We start from the raw sequence: 8,403 nt of genomic DNA on the forward strand, positions 1-8,403 counted from the left end.
AATAAATCAAACAACTATTCATTTAACAAATTAAGCCAATCCGAACACCAAAGTTTTGACCTAATTCATTTATGATTCGATTTGAATACGATTCTTCTATTCATTTTGCCACTCCATTAATTTTGTAACAAATCAAACATTAAAAAAGAATTTAAATGTACTCTCCTCTCTTTTCTTCCACTTTCCTTTCATTTCCCTATTTTTCTTCAAATCAATCGCCAACTTAAAGTTTATGTAGCACAACCAGATTGAATGGGTTTTTGCAAAATAATGTCAAGATATTTAATTTAACTTAAATTTAATTGTCTTTTTATTGGAATTGTTTGAACTCAAAATTAAGAACAACACGGTTCTCTTCTGGCCTGTTTTGCAATAGGAATATGGGCTCAGAACTGCGAATCCATTTCCGGATAGGCCATTGTTGAAAAGTTTGACATATATATAATTAGACATGGATGATTTGATTTCTAATGAAATTTTGAAACTTGAAAGAATGTCACTCGACTAAATTGATTTTTTTATTCTTAATTTTACTTATAATTTGATAAAATGTGGCTTGATATTTGATCAATTAGATTAAAATATGAAACGCTGATATATGTTATTATCATTTTGCTGCTTTAAAAGGTTGGGAATGATAAAGTGATTAGAAAGTTTAAATTAAGCACGTTTCATTCTATCTCATTATTCATACAATAATTTAATTAAAATAATGATATATAAGACCACAAACAAAATCTAAAAAGTTTATATGGATTTTATCAAATTTAGATGATTTTGGACCATGATTAAGTGTTGAGTTTATTTCATTAACAAGATTTATTTTTCACTCTTTTCTTTTGTTTAGCAACTAGTAATTCAATGATTAACAAATAACCAGCTTAGAGAAAGTCTGATATGAGAATGTTCCAATAAGATTAATCAATATATTTCTCTTAAGAGTGTTGATTTAGTGCGTTACATTGCGTGTGGCAAACCATGATTCAAGGGTCATGGAACCCACAGCACAGAACCCACCAATCATAACTTACCACGTGCAATGTTGCACACTAAATCAGAATTCTTTCATCCACTTATTCTAGTCATCATCAACAATAATTGATTAATTTCAAAATAAATATGTACGTCTTTCTTCCTTATTGTATGATTTTTTTCCTCATACTTAAGAGCGAGAATATGCTATGCCTGCTCTCTCTTATTTTAATCATAAATGTCCGGGAAGTAAACGAAAATTTGGAATGCTTACCTCTTTCTATATATGGCTAATTAATTTTTCCTTTTTATTTATGCAAATAATTATGGTCCTTCGCGGGACGTACGTTTAAAATTTGAATGCAACCCTATGTGATTCTTAGACTGTCATAAATTACCAGATTCTTTTATTGTACCTTGCATGGATTCCACTTTTCAGAGGCTTCTAGTCTGCACTAAATTAATTAAGTCAGCAAGGTATAATGGTGTGTGTGTGTATATATATATAGAGGAAGAACTTTTCTGTAGTTACGAAAAGAAGCAAAGAACAAAGTCACAGCTCATATATATATCTTCCTTTTCACTTTGTTTTATTCTCATCATCACCATCAAAAGCCATGTCACTTGCTAAGGAAGAACGACACATTAATATTTTTTTTTTCCCTCCATTTTTCTTCACAAACAATACGCAAATCACGTGTTTTGCGACCATGATTAAAGAATTTATTTACACAAATAGAATATATATCAATATATCATCATGTAACCTTTGGAGCTGATAATTTGTGGGGCCTTCATAAAAGAAGCTAAAGTGATTAAATTTGTATTGAAACAATTATAGGTTCCATGGATAAAACCCTTCTCAAAGCAAGGAAGTTGATTCAAATGGCCTTTATTCCACTTCTTGTAGTTATATATAGCCCATGGTTTTGTTGCAAGCGAAATACAAAACAAAGGCAATTGAGTTCCTCTTATAATATAGCAAACAATTCTTACTTTCATTTTCATTTGCAGAGAGAGAGCTAGCTCAACATGGCGAGCAATCAACCAACAGGCAATGTGCCATTGAGGGCTGGCCAAATTCCGGGGGCCAACATGCCAGTCATGAGCACCCAACCCAATGTGCCACTGACGAGTACTCAACCAACTGCCAACATGCCGCTGAGGATGGGTAGGCAGCAGCAGCCGCCTCAGTTGGGGATGCAGCAGGGCCCTGCTGCCGGCGCCAGCGTGCAGCACCCGCAACACATGCAGATTCAGCCGCTGCAAGAGCCAATCACTGCACAGCCACACACCGCCGCCGTCCATCAGCAGCCCCCAACGGACTTAATGCAGCATCAAACGCCGGGCCATATGCAGCCACAGCTGGGAGTCACGAAGGCAACACCAAATCCCAGTTTACAGCTGCTGCCTGCAGCTAGCAGACAGCATGGTCTGATGACTCCAATGATGAAAGGCGACAAATTCAGGTTCACAACATCTGATGATAATACACTGTTGAAGCAAGTTCAGGGCACCCATCTTCCCGATGGACGCGTGATCGAAGTCAAACCACTGATTCATATTGTTGAGGGCATCTTCAACCTTGCTGACCCAAGCATGGTGCCATTTCCGGCCTGGTAATTTTAGTTGTCGTCTCATATAATTAACTGCTATATCTGCTTTGGCTCTTCTCTTTTACTCAATTATATTGTAGCAATTTAAAACAATGCCCTGCTGATGAGTAATTAATAAAAAGTGCACTTTGGATCTTTAATTCGCAGGAAACACGTGCATCTATAGAAGCTTTGGAGGACAAGACATACCAAACTGACTCCCTGGGCATGCTTGAAGTCCTGGCATATATCATTGATCGAATTTCCTGCGAGGTTAAATTATATCATGCATTAGTTACTATAAATTCTGAATTTTTTTGGTCTTATATTTTTATATATTTTCTTAACTGTATGTGATCAATTAACAAGCCGTACTAATGCAATTGACAGATTACATGCAAATGCTCTGGTGGTGGAGATGCACACGTGACAGCGCTATCAATATTGAACATGGTGAGCAGTTATTCATGGGATGCCAAATTGGCGCTGGCATTATCGGCTTTTGCAGTGACCTATGGGGAATTCTGGCTTGTTGCTCAGAGTTACACCACCAACCAACTTGCCAAAGCTGTGGCAATCCTTAAGCAATTGCCTGAAATCTTAGAGCACACGCATGTGTTAAAGCCACAGTTTGATGCTATTAAGAACCTCGTCACAGCAATGGTGGAAGTCAGCAAGTGCATTGTCCAGTTCAATGAGCTACCATCGCAATACATTACAGCCGAAAATGATGCGCTTTACTCGGCCAGTGCTCATATTCCAGTTGCTGTGTACTGGACAATCAGAAGCATTTTGGCTTGCGCATCCCAACTTACTGGCCTTACACTGTTCGGGCGCGAGTATGTATCTAGCAATCTTTCCTGAGCATACCACAAATTTCTTTGCACAAATTTTAAGAAATTGGATGCTTTAACTATAAATATCAATCTAAGGCTTTTTTCTGGACTGACAGACACATGGTATCAACAACAGAAGCTTGGGAGCTATCCAGCTTGGCTCACAAGCTCAGAAACATGCATACCCACCTATCAAGTCTGTTAGAGAACTGCCATAAGTACATACGTGAGTGTAAACTTGCAGATTATATAGCAATATAGAGAGGGGGGGGGGGGGGGGGGGAGAGGGAAACAACAAAAACTTGGGTATTTATGAAATCAACTTTTGTTGCAGATGACAAGAAATATCTTGAAGCATTGCACAACCTCAAAACTCTGTTTGAAATGTCACACATTGATAACATGAGGATTCTCAGGGCATTAATTTACCCAAAGGATGACCTGCTGCCCCTTGTTGATGGGGCCACCAAGACAAGGGTTTGATCTTGATCATTCTGACTGTTTCATAAAGAAATTAACAATAATTCCATCTTAAAGTTAATGCTCTGGTTTCTTTACGTGAAAAAATAGGTGAACCTTGAAGTCCTAAGGCGTAAAATGGTGTTGCTTCTGATATCAGACCTTGACATCTCACAAGAAGAGGTTATCATTCTCGAGCAGCTGTACAGCGAGGCCAGGCAACATCAAACGAGGCACGAAAGTCAGTATGAAGTTGTGTGGCTCCCAATTGTAGACCCAAACATGCCGTGGACAGACAACAAGCAAAAGCAATTTCAGAGTCTGCAGTCTGCCATGCCATGGTACACAGTGTATCATCCTTCGTTGATTGATAGAGCAGTTATCCAATTCATCAAGGAGGAGTGGCAATTTGGGAAGAAGCCTATCCTCGTGGTTCTAGACCCGCATGGAAAGGTTGTTTGTCCCAATGCCCTCCATATGATGTGGATTTGGGGAAGTTTGGCCTACCCTTTTTCAACTGCAAGGGAAGAAGCTTTATGGAGGGAGGAAACTTGGAGACTTGAATTGTTGGTTGATGGTCTTGATCCAGTGATTCTCAACTGGGTACTACTACTACTACTTCCCTCTTCACTCAAATTGCTTTAACTAGAGCTCTGTGCATCCTAATTATTATTATTTTTTTTTTAATTGACCAGATGGCTGAAGGAAGATACATTTGCTTGTATGGAGGAGAGGACATGGACTGGATCCGAAAATTTACTGCAGCTACAAACGCTGTTGCTAAAACTGCTGGGATTCCTCTAGGCATGGTTTATGTGGGCAAGAGCAACCCAAAGGACCGCGTCCGCAGGAACAATGATACCATTGCTTCGGAAAATCTGAGCCACATCTGGCAAGACTTAACTTCAATTTGGTACTTTTGGGTCAGGCTGGAGAGCATGTGGTACTCAAAAGTTCAGCTGGGAAGAAACGCTGAGACTGACCATGTAATGCAGGAAATTATGAGAATGCTGACGTACGACTCCAGTGAAGGAGGATGGGCTGTGTTTGCCAGAGGTTCAGCTGAGATGGCAAGTGCCAAGGGAGCTATATTTTTAACTTGCATGCAAGAGTATAATACCGTGTGGAAAGATCAAGTGGAGCCAAAGGGGTTTATGCCAGCATGAGGGATCACCTTGCGCAGCTTCACACACCACATCACTGCAACAGGCTTGTGCTTCCGGGCACTGCTGGCAAGATACCTGAAAGGATTATTTGCTCTGAATGTGGACGGGTCATGGAGAAGTTCCTCATGTATCGTTGCTGTGACGAGTAAACATCAAATGCCGATACACACATATAATTATGCCGCCTAAATATACATTTATATGTGTGCCTGTGTGTGATGCAGTATTACTAATACTATGGTAAGATTGCCTCCTTTGGGTTGTAAGTTTGCAATAATAAGATTTGAGTGTGAGAGTATTAAGAAGCCTTAGTGATGATTTTCATGTTTCCTCTATTACTGTACTTTCTAATGTAAGAATCTGTTGTGTGTCAATCTTGTGTTGATTTGAATAAAATTTTTCTTTCAAGCTTTATATCTGCTGTGTTTGTCCTGATACATGCTAACAGGAAAAAGATAATAATAATGAAAATAAGGAAGCCAAGAGACAACACTTGTAATGGGCAATCATCGTGTTAATTACTCGCACCAAAAGCCTAAGTGATTGAATTAAGATGTTGTCTGGGAACTAAAAAAGTGCAGGAACCTTAGAGAAAATGAATGAATTTCAATCTGTTATCGAATGAATAAAATTATGTAGAAAAGTCTAAGCAACAAACTCATGTGGAACAAGAATCTGTAACTGCCTTGCTGACTAGGCAATCCACATCAGCAGTAATCTAACCCTTTGGGATTCTGCTAACGTAGTTGAGCTGCTGACCTGGTAGTAAGCTGTATGTAATTCCTTAGCATATGGGTAGGGATGGCAAAAATCCTCATGGGGACGGTACCCTCGGGGATTATCCCCATGGGGACGGGTACCCTCGGGGATTTTCCCCATTCGGGGAGGGTACGGGGATAATTTTATACCCAATTTTTTATTCGGGGAGGGAACGGGAAAAATTTTTTACCCAATTTTTTATTCGGGGAGGGGATGGGGATGAGAAGGAATCCCCATCCCCTACCCATTTCCCCATTTTAATTTTTAATTTTATTTTTATTTTTAAAATTACTAATAAATAAATAACAAAATTATAAATATTGTTAAAAATAATAAATATCAAAATATTTATATTATTAAATGCTAATAGGTATCCTACATTAGCTCGAATTGCTAGAGATATTTTGGCAATTCCAATTATAACAGTTGCTTCTGAATCAACTTTTAGCACCGGTGGTAGAGTTGTGAGCTCACACCGTAACAAACTTCATCCAAGCACATTGGAGGTCTTAATGTGCTGTCAAAGTTGGTTACAAGCTTACAATAGTAGTATGAGTTTATTTTACATTATAATTATATTATATAATTATTAATATTTGCACTTATAAGTTACTTTACTTATATCATTTTCATTGTTTTAGGTTTGAAATCTGAGGCTATCTCTCAATTTGCCACATTTCTCGAGGAAGAATAGGAGGAGCAGGACGAGCAGGAGGTAAATAGTTTTATTAAAAATATTAATTAAGTATCTACATTTATTTCATTTATTTTATTGCCGATATAAAAATAATTTTTTTTCTTTTTATTGTAGGATTATGAAGATTGAGTCATTGACAAAGATAATTATTTTAATAATTTATATTTTGAATGTGACTTTGTAATGGATCAATATTAATGTAAGATATGTTTTGAACTTTATTTTTATCTGAATTTTTTATTTTAATATGATTAATTTAAAATTAAAAATAAAAAAATTTATTAGACTATTAGTTATTCGGGGACCGGGAACCCTCGGGGATCCCCTGTTATTATTCGGGGAGGGGATGTAGATTCTTTCAAATAATTCTGACGGGGACGAGGAGGGGACGAGGACATACCAAAATATCGGGGATGGGTATGGGGAGATTGGTCCCCTCCCCTCCCCTCCCCATTGCCATCCCTACATATGGGGATGAAAATTAAACCAAATTACATTTTTGCTAATTACGATCAGCATGCATTAAAATTAAACAGGATTTATTAAATTGTAGTTGAGTTAATCACAGTTCAATACTAATTATCAATTAATAACGAAAGAAAATGTCATGCAGTTGGACAAGCGAGAGAAATAGAATAGGATCCTCTCCTATTTTTTTTCTAGCAGTTTTCTAAATTTAGTAAAAGGTAAAAATTGGGTTAATTGCAAAATAAGTGAAGAAAGGCTTAATTGTTGATATAAAAATTTGAAACTCAATCTTGACTAATCATTAAACTAGAAGAGAAAAAAAAAAAAACAGAGGAAAGATCCTTGTCTGAGAGGAATTGTTGAAAAGGCTAGAATAAATATAGAAAGAAAGGAAAAAAAAATAAAAATGAAAAGAGAGAGAAGAATTTATGAACTTGTAAGTGAATTGAATTTCTTTGGTTTTCTCCTTTTGGTCGATCATGTGTTTTAACTTATAATATTTCTTATAAAATTAACACAATTCTCTATCCTCAATTCCTAGAAATTTGGTCGAATAATTTTTAAATAGTTTAATTTAGCTACTTACCTGAGTTTAAATCCTAATTTATGCATGTGTATATATTATACACTTAATGAGAAAAGTTTTAATTTGATTTAAGTTTAAATTTCGGAAAAAGTTCAATGTCGCCACCATTTTATTTTCTAATTCTTAAGAAGTTCTATTCAAGAGCGGGAATGTAGTAAACTCAGCTCCAGAAACCAAGTAAACAAACGTACCAATATATTCCTTCATCTTTTTCTCTATAAATTTCTACCTTTTTATGTAGGGAAAAGGACACAGAGACCCCCAACGTTTGAATAAGGAACATAAAATTCTCTAATGTTTCAAAAAATACACTCAGACCCCCATTTGTTAACAGAAATTATAATTTTCAAGTGCAATTACCATTATACCCTTATAGCATATTAAAAAATAATTATTCATTGTCCAATTTATTTCTATATTATTAATAAAATTACGAATATAACTTCATTATCCAATTTTTCCATTTAATTTTTGTCAAATTTTCTCTTCAAACTAAATAAATTTAATCCATTGCTCAAGAATACAAATAAATTAAATTGATTATTAATATAATAAAAATAACAATTCTCCATATGTCAATCTATTGGATATGTTATTTAGTACAATTAAGATTTTGTAATTATTGTTGTAACCAATTTTTTTTTATTTTGCTGATTATACAAGTTTAAATTATTTGATTCACGGATAGACCTGGATAAGGAAGCCTACTGGCCTGACTCCCGAACTCCCACTCAATGGATCATCCAGTATAAGCAAGCAGGGGTGGGCGTTCGGTTCGGGTTAACCCGAACCGAACCAAACCCGAAATTTATTTCGGGTTCGGTTCGGTTTGAATTAACTGGTGAAACCCGAACGGATTCAAACC

At 36.4% G+C, this 8,403-nt stretch overlaps 1 pseudogene; it reads left to right on the plus strand.

Moving 5' to 3' along the window:
* Positions 1 to 1,934: 1,934 nt before the first annotated feature.
* On the plus strand, positions 1,935 to 5,379 carry LOC18051800 (annotated as a pseudogene).
* The last annotated feature ends 3,024 nt before the right edge of the window (positions 5,380 to 8,403 follow it).

This window comes from Citrus clementina, unplaced genomic scaffold (assembly GCF_000493195.1).
Source record: "Citrus clementina cultivar Clemenules unplaced genomic scaffold, Citrus_clementina_v1.0 scaffold_2, whole genome shotgun sequence".
NCBI classification, from domain to species: domain Eukaryota; kingdom Viridiplantae; phylum Streptophyta; class Magnoliopsida; order Sapindales; family Rutaceae; genus Citrus; species Citrus x clementina.